This window comes from Miniopterus natalensis, chromosome 2 (assembly GCF_054644295.1).
Source record: "Miniopterus natalensis isolate mMinNat1 chromosome 2, mMinNat1.hap1, whole genome shotgun sequence".
NCBI classification, from domain to species: domain Eukaryota; kingdom Metazoa; phylum Chordata; class Mammalia; order Chiroptera; family Miniopteridae; genus Miniopterus; species Miniopterus natalensis.
This window is the reverse complement of record NC_142082.1, coordinates 19,966,429-19,974,305: the sequence shown is the minus strand read 5'-3', so window position 1 is coordinate 19,974,305 and position 7,877 is coordinate 19,966,429. Positions and strand designations below refer to the sequence as shown.

The following is a 7,877-nucleotide window of genomic DNA, read 5'->3' as shown; positions in this document are numbered from 1 at the left end:
CGGCGGCCATCTTGGGGAGGTCGCAGTGGACGCCCCCAGGTCGCTGGGGCCCCGGGCGCGGGTTGGGCCTTTTTGGCGTCTTTTCAGTAACCGCCGGGAGAACCTTCAAGGATGTGTCGCTTGGTCGGCTGCTGCCCCCGCCTCAACGGGATCTTCTTGAAGCAAAAATCGGGGCCTGCTCCCGGGGTCCTATTCCCTCTCAGAATGCCTCTCAGATTTTCCAGTCCCTGCCATTCAGAGATCTGTGACCCGAGATTTCTGTGCGCAGGTACCAGGATTCGAAGCTGCTAGGGCGGGGGACATCGCTTTTAGAATCTCAGCTAATCCTGTGAGGAACCGCTGAGAGATATAAAAGATGGCGTGATTCAGTGTATGGTTAGTTTCCTTATACCAGTGCTGTCCAATAGAAATGTGTGATCCACATATGTAATTTAAAAATTTCGAATAGGTTCATAAAAAGTAAAAACGTAACCATACATTTTATTTAACCCAATATACCCAAAATAAGATTTCAACATGTAACCAATAGAAAAACCTCAAATGATATTTTAATTTTTTATCGTACTCAGTTTCCAAAATCGGGTGTAGTTTTGACTTACAGCACGTCTCATGTTTCAGGTGATCAGAAGCCACCTGTAGCGAGGGCGACCTTGTCCCAGCGCACAGGCAGCGTTAGGCAGTTCAGCAGGAGCTCAGCACACATTCAGTCTCATTCCTGAGTCTCCTATGTGTCCAGCTCTGGGCAATATGAAGCTCATAACCGGGATGAGGAGCCAGACAATACAGAGACTAACAAGGTAAATTATTAAATTTGTCAGATGGTGAAATAGTAGGTGCTGTGGGCAAGTAGACAGAGATCAGTTTTGTTAAGGAAAGCACTTCTGGCTGTACTGTTGTTTCTCAAACGTTAATTCAATTTAATGAGGAGAGAAAGGGCGTAATGTTGGAGAAAGGGATCGTTTGTTTTCCAGGTTGTCGTGAGGTGACTGGAAAGCAAGGGCAATATTCTTATTTTCTTCTCTCATTGTCTTCCCAGACTCCAGGGACTGAGATGGAATTTCACATGTTCTGCTGTGAGAAAATCACTTTGTGTCCTTGCCATCAAGGACGTCTTTTTTGGAAGTCTCCATTTGCCAGGTACACATAACTAAGGTTGTCAAAGACATTAGGAGTAATTGTATTCAGATGTCTCTGGACTTAATAATTTCTACTCCTGCCAAAGTGATAAAAATTTTTAAAATGACTAAAATAGTCCTTCACAGTGTGACTATAATAGATGTTTGCTATAGATAGAGTTGCAAGGTGCTAGCCAGCAGTCAGTGGTGGGAGGAACAAGGGGATTACAGTGATGAGGACCCTGGTGAAGGGATGTATAGAGCAAGGACTGGGTGAGCATGAAACACTTAAAGTGATATGCTTTTTGGAAAACATTGAAAAGACCATAGGTTAGGTTAGCTCTCTTTGAATTACAAGGTCAACTCCCCTACCTCCACCATCATGGTGTTTATGCAGGTAGCTCCCAAAAAGGCATCAGAAGAGTGACTTAAACTTTCAAGCCAATAAGGGTAATGGTGGCAAGATTGGGTAGAGGTAGCATACGAGTGACACAAGTTGAATCTTGGTTTCATCACTGAACTGTAATCTTGGATAAGTTACTGAACTCAGTTTTTCATTCATAAAAGAGTCAATATCCCCTTCAGAGCTGCAGTAAGAATCAATCAAGATACTGTGTTACAGCCTGGCTGGGCGTGGCTCAGTGGTTGAACATTGACCTAGGATCCAGGAGATAGAAGTTCGATTCCTGGTCAGGGCACATGCCCGGGTTGAGGGCTCGATCCCCAGTGGGGGGCGTGCAGGAGGCAGCCAGTTAGTGACTCTCATCATTGATGTTTCTCTCTCTCCCTCTCTCTCCTTTCCTCTCTCTGAAATCAATAAAGATTAAAAAAAAAGATACTGTGTTATATAATTAGAAGACTGCTCCCCCAAATCAGGTGCAAGTGTTCAATGAGTATGAGTCTACCCACCCCTGCTTATCCATTCAGTCAGTATTTATTGAGGCATTTCTCTGTAAAAGTTACCTTGAGGGAGACCAAGATGAGTAATGGTACCTCAGGGGAGACCAACTTGAGTAAGACAGGCTTTACTGTGGATTCATTTCTAAAATGCTTTTTTTTAATTTAAAATATATCTTTATTGATTTCAGGGAGAGGAAGGGAGAGGGAGAGAGGGAGTTGAAACATCAATGATGAGAGAGTCATCATTGATCAGCTGCCTCCTATACGCCCCCGACTGGGGATCGAGCCCACAACCCAGGCATGTGCCCTGACCAGGAATTGAACGGCGATCTCCTGGATCCTAGGTCGATGCTCAACTGCTGAGTTTTTCATCGCTGACATTCTATGACCTTATGAAAATGGAAAGATGAAAAGATCATGGTGGCCCCAGATGCATTATCATTTCACATTTTACAATTTCTTTACTCCTTTTAAAAATTTTATTGATTTTAGAGAGTGAAAAAGAGAGAGAAAACCATTGATTTGTTGTTCCATTTATTTATGCATTCATTGGTTGATTCTTATATGTGTCCTGACTAGAGATCGAACATGCAACCTTGGAGTATTGGATGACATTCTAACCAACTAAGCTACCTGGCCAGGGCTCCAATTTCTTTACTCAATAGCTGTGCTTTTGAAGCAACTTTATTCCACCTTTTCCTCATTATTATTATTATTTTACTTTATTCCTCTTCCTGAAATGTCAACCATCTAATTTAACATTTCCTCCTTCCCTAATACCTAGTCCTTGAAAAATGCAAGTCCAAAATCACTTTATCACTAGTTAGCTGTCTTTAAGTTTCTCTAATAGTTTGCAAGGACAAAGGGGGAAAGAGAAAGACTAAAAAGCCAAATACCCAGAGGAACAGATTTCATAAACAGTCTGAAACCTAATATTCTTATTCACTATAAATGCCATCAAGCTTTCAAAACATTTACCCCTGTAGTCTGAGGCCTTGAATTATGAGAAAAAAATTTATGGATTTTAAAATTGTTTCCTTCTGAGCTCACTGTGATTCTTTTGGGGGGATAACAAAAAAGATAAAATAATAGAAAATTACTGTTGCCTGGTTACTTGGCTCTGAAGAAAAATGGAGAAATAATGCTCATGTCCCAATTTAAATGAATTCACGTAGAGTAGCCATGACTGCAATCCCTTAGCAAACTTGCTGTCACATCTGGCTTTTGAAATGTCAATATAGATTCTAGAACCCTAGACTTGGGGAGGACCTTTAGAAATCATCTGATCTTTCATATAGAATGACCTTTAAACCATGGGATCTCCCCAGTTTCTGAAGACCATCAGAGAAAAAAAAAGTGATACATGCTTATCCCTGAATTGATTTTCTATTTGCAGGAAGCTACTTTTCCCCATTTAAAATTTTAGCCAGTATTAAGTAAAATTTTTAAAACTACTGTATTCTTCAAGCTAATTTCCTCCTCTTTGGTTTTTGAAGAGTCAGAAAATACCTAGCCAACCATTATGCAACTTTTATAAACATAAGGTTGCTAAATTTCCCTTCTGCCTCTCCTGGGGTCAACCCATGAGCTTTATTTTTAAACTACATTTTTCTTTCGGTTTTAACATTTTGTTGTCTCTCTAGCCTTTTCAAATCTTTTTCTAATTAGAACCTGGAACTCAGCAATTCTCTCAACAGGGCCACATCAGGTTACTGTCTACATACTACCTATGTAGAGGTCTGTGTTCTCAATACTGTTTGCTGCATTGCAGTGCTGTTGCCTTCGCTCCCTAGGGGCTGTCCTATTTGTAATCTTATTCTGTTATCACATCTGGTTTTCCACTTAGTGGTACTCACATAGGAGTTGTGCACTTCCTAGCCTGTTTTTCCAGGTGATTGAAAATAAGTATTTTTCAACACGTATACATGCTAGACACAGTACTAACCCCTTTATGTTCACTGTTTCATTTAATCCAGTCAACCCATTTTATGGATGAAGAAATTGAGGCTCAGGCAGGCTAAAGAATTTATTGAAAACCTTATACCTTGGAAGTGGTAGAGTTGGGATTTGAAAGTTGGCAATCTAACTCCAGTACCTACATCCTTAACTTACCTATTCTATCGTAAGTTCATATTATTTGTGTAGTAGGCTCTCAAACCAATAAAGTTTGGGAGCACCATTAAAAAACCTGAGAAAGCCTGGTCTGGGGTTGCCAGATTTAGCAAATAGAAAGACAGGAGCCCTCCTGGGCTTGGCTCAGCGGTTCAGCATTGACCTAGGATCCAGGAGATCACAGTTTGACTCCTGGTCAGGGCACATGCAGGGTTGCAGGCTCCATCCCCAGTTGGGGGTGTGCAGGAGGCAGCCGATCAATGACGACTCATCATTGATGTTTCTCTCTCTCTCTCTCTCTCTCTCCCTCTCCCTTCCTCACTCTGAGATCAATGAAAGATATATTTAAAAAAAAAAAAGTATAATCAGTTAAATGTGAATTTTATGTAAACAATGAATAACTTTTTAGTATGTCTCATGCAATATTTGGGAGATACTTATGCTAAAAATTATTGTTTGTATGAAATTCATATTTAACTGAGCATTCTATATTTGGCAACCCTAGGTTGGGCGTCTTTTCAGAGCAGAGACTGGGACTTTTTCACTGAATTGATACCACAATGAACTTTGGGTCAATTGAAAGTATCTCTGCCCTTTAGAGTCGCAGTGGTGTATGGATTCTTTAAAATTACAAACCTCTATAGCAGCTACCAAAAATTATACCATGTTCACAAATTAGTTGTTTATTGCTTCTACGGTGATAATGGAGATATATATTCATTTGAATATGTTTTTAGGACAGTTTTGTACTCAACTTACTAGGTAGGGATATTCTTTCTTTATGTCACCTATTCTAATATTAGCTATTGCTAAATTTCACTTTAATAAAAAAGTAAATACAAAGACTCATTTTATTTAGCAAGACTGAAAATAAAACTAAGACATAAGTTCACACCTTTGTTGTCCAAAACAATTCCTCTACTATCAACTCAAGGCAATTAATCCAGCAAATCATTCATTTATAGATTGATTACTATAACAAGAATCATTTTTCAGTTACAAAGGGGGTCATTAAATCCTCAGGGCTCTTTCAAACTAGATTGTTTGATTATTCAATCACCTGTTTACATAAAAGCAGAAATGAAAAGGAATGGAGATCCTTGCCCTGGCCGGTGTGGCTCAGTTGGTTGGAAAGTGTCATCCCATACACTGAAAGGTTCAATTCACGGTCAGGGCACATACTTGGGTTGCAGGTTTGATCCCAGGTTGGGGCGCATGCGAGAGGCAGCTGATCCATGGTTCTCTCTCACATTGATGTTTCTCTCTCTCTCCCTTCCACTCTCTAAAAATAAATTTAAAAAAAGGAATGGAAATATAAACACAAAATTACCTCTTTTATAAGAAAACAGAGTAGTGGTTAAGTTCATAGAGTAGCTGCTAGCCAAGATACAGATGGTCCCCCACTTATGATTTTTTGACTTTATGATGGTGCCAAAGTGATATACGTAATAAATTTCATGATATATATAACACTTTATTATAAAATAGGTTTTGTGTTAGATGATTTTGTCCAACTGTAGGCTAATTAATGTGAGTGTTCTGAGCACGTTTAAGGTAAGCTATGCCAAGCTATAATGATAAGTAGGTTTAGGTGTATTAAATATATTTTCAACTTAATATCTGAGGAGAATCTGTACTTTTTATCCTCAAACTTAAATAGATAAGTCAGTAAATATGATGATCTTACTTCCAGTATTTCCTTTATAAATGATAAACTTATCAGTGTTGAAAGATAGATCCATAGAAATTGCAACAGAACATTTATAAAACATCTTTTTTGGGGTGAATATGCAGTAAGTATATTAGCTATTACTACATTTCACTTTAATAAAAAAGTAAATACAAAAACTCATTTTATTTAGCAAGAGTGAAAATAAAACTAAGACATAAGTTCACACCTTTGGTGTTGTACAAAACAATTCCTCTAGCTATCAACCCCAGGCAATTAATCCAGCACATCATTCATTTATAGAGTGATTACTATAACAAGAATCTAATATTAGAATAGGAGAAATAAACAAGAATTAAGTTCCTATGGCACCTCATCAATGTTATAACAAAACTATGTTGAATGAAACAATGTTAGTTGAGGACCTGCTGTACTGCTAAAATTCTTTCAGTGATTTTTTTCTCTCTCCCTCAACTTAATATGATTATAGATCCCTCCAAATTTATTTTATTTTAGTCATATAAAAATTAACAAACTTTGGCTTTTTTGCAAGCATTCTGTCCTTATATAAAAAAGTGATTAAAAACAGTACTGAATATGAATCACTTCTGTAAAGTTTAATGAGTGAGAAACATTCAACCAAGGTGACTTTTCCTTGGAAAATCTTACAAAAACTGAATTTTATAAACAGTTACCTCTTTTGATAGAAGTCCCATTTATAAATAGCAGCCACGACTTTACTGCCTACAAAATTGCAGGCTGTCACATTTTACATGTTTAGAATTCAAATGTTAAGGTCAGATTTTCTAGTAAGTGTTAAAGAAAGTCACAGACAGATTGGTTAGTTGTCCCATGCTAAGGAAACAGCTGACTTCCATGAGCATACTATTCAGGCAGGTACAGACTACCACTGGATTGGGCACTCTAACATTTATATTTTTGTTTAAAGAGGAAGCGACATTAACATTGAGGCGGGGTTAGGGCTGCAGAACTTTATGGAGGCTCTTCTGTGGTCAGAGCACCTGGTGCAAGGGACAAGATAGCACAGGATGTTAGTATTAGAGGCCTTCAGCATAAGAGCCTGAGCCAATGTGCTGCTGCAAGACACAGGCGTCCTCGCTCCTCCTCCAGCTGTAGCACAGGAAGGTCTCCTGAGCCGAGGTCACAAGTCTCAGAATAGAGGGAGCAGACAAATATGTCAGTCAGGAACGCTGGACGTGACATGTTGCTCCTCAGAAGTGATCAATGGCATTGAAATGGGAGGAGGGTGAGTGTATCTTAATAATGGATACCCTGTGTTGGTCTTGGGAGACTGATGGCCAAGGACTTCTGAGCATATTCAAATCCATCAATCCCAGGAACATTTGGCCGCCTGCACAAAGTGTGATCAGGACCAGCAGAATTCTAGTTCCCAAAATTAGAAAAGAGAAGGGCAACATCCGACACTTTGTTTCTTCCTAGACAGGCTGAATGTTCCCCAAACTTGCTACTTAGGGAGCAAGCTGGCCTGAGTTCTGGGGCCATTTGATAAACTAGAAGTCTAGGCATGGGACCAAAACAGAGTGGGGATCTGAGCCAGAAAGCAGAATTCATAGTTTCACTGAGGGAAGAGGGGTATAGTGGGAGTATTTTTTGGGGTGGGGTTGGGGGTAGCTAATAACAAGGCCAAATCCTAAACCAGAGCTCATCATGCTCATCATGGAGAATAGCAACATGCTTGCAAGTTCACTCCAGATAGCTGCCCTGTACCTAACAATTTGGTACAAAACTCAGGGCTATACAGGCTGGACCCCCACCCTCAACTCCAATTCCAGGGTATAGGAAAACCTTTCTTTCATGTTTGCCCTCCCCCATCCCAAATTTCCCAGAATGACTCAAACTTTTCCTAATTAGTAATGAGAAAGAAAACATCTGAACAGATTTGGATGCAGCCGTTCCAACCCAGGGACTTGGGCATGAACTCTGACTTGCACCCACACAGCTGTCTCTGGAGAGTGAACCTTCAGTCTGATTGCTGTGTGGCTGCCAGGAGCCTTGGATTTAAAAACACGTGTTATCACTACACTAGACAAACTCCTAGC

General features: G+C 39.7%; 1 long non-coding RNA gene across 3 annotated transcripts in view; it reads left to right on the top strand.

Moving 5' to 3' along the window:
- The first annotated feature begins 30 nt into the window (after positions 1–30).
- The window catches only part of LOC107535298 (uncharacterized), a 48,145-nt gene continuing 40,298 nt past the window's right edge, over positions 31–7,877 (top strand). Inside the window, exons 1-3 of one of the 3 annotated variants that reach the window (XR_015714025.1) lie at positions 31–268; positions 619–797; positions 1,037–1,137. This is a non-coding gene — a long non-coding RNA (uncharacterized LOC107535298). The remainder of the gene's footprint in view (positions 269–618; positions 798–1,036; positions 1,138–7,877) is intronic. The other 2 variants (XR_015714024.1, XR_001603015.2) reach the window with 2 other exon arrangements.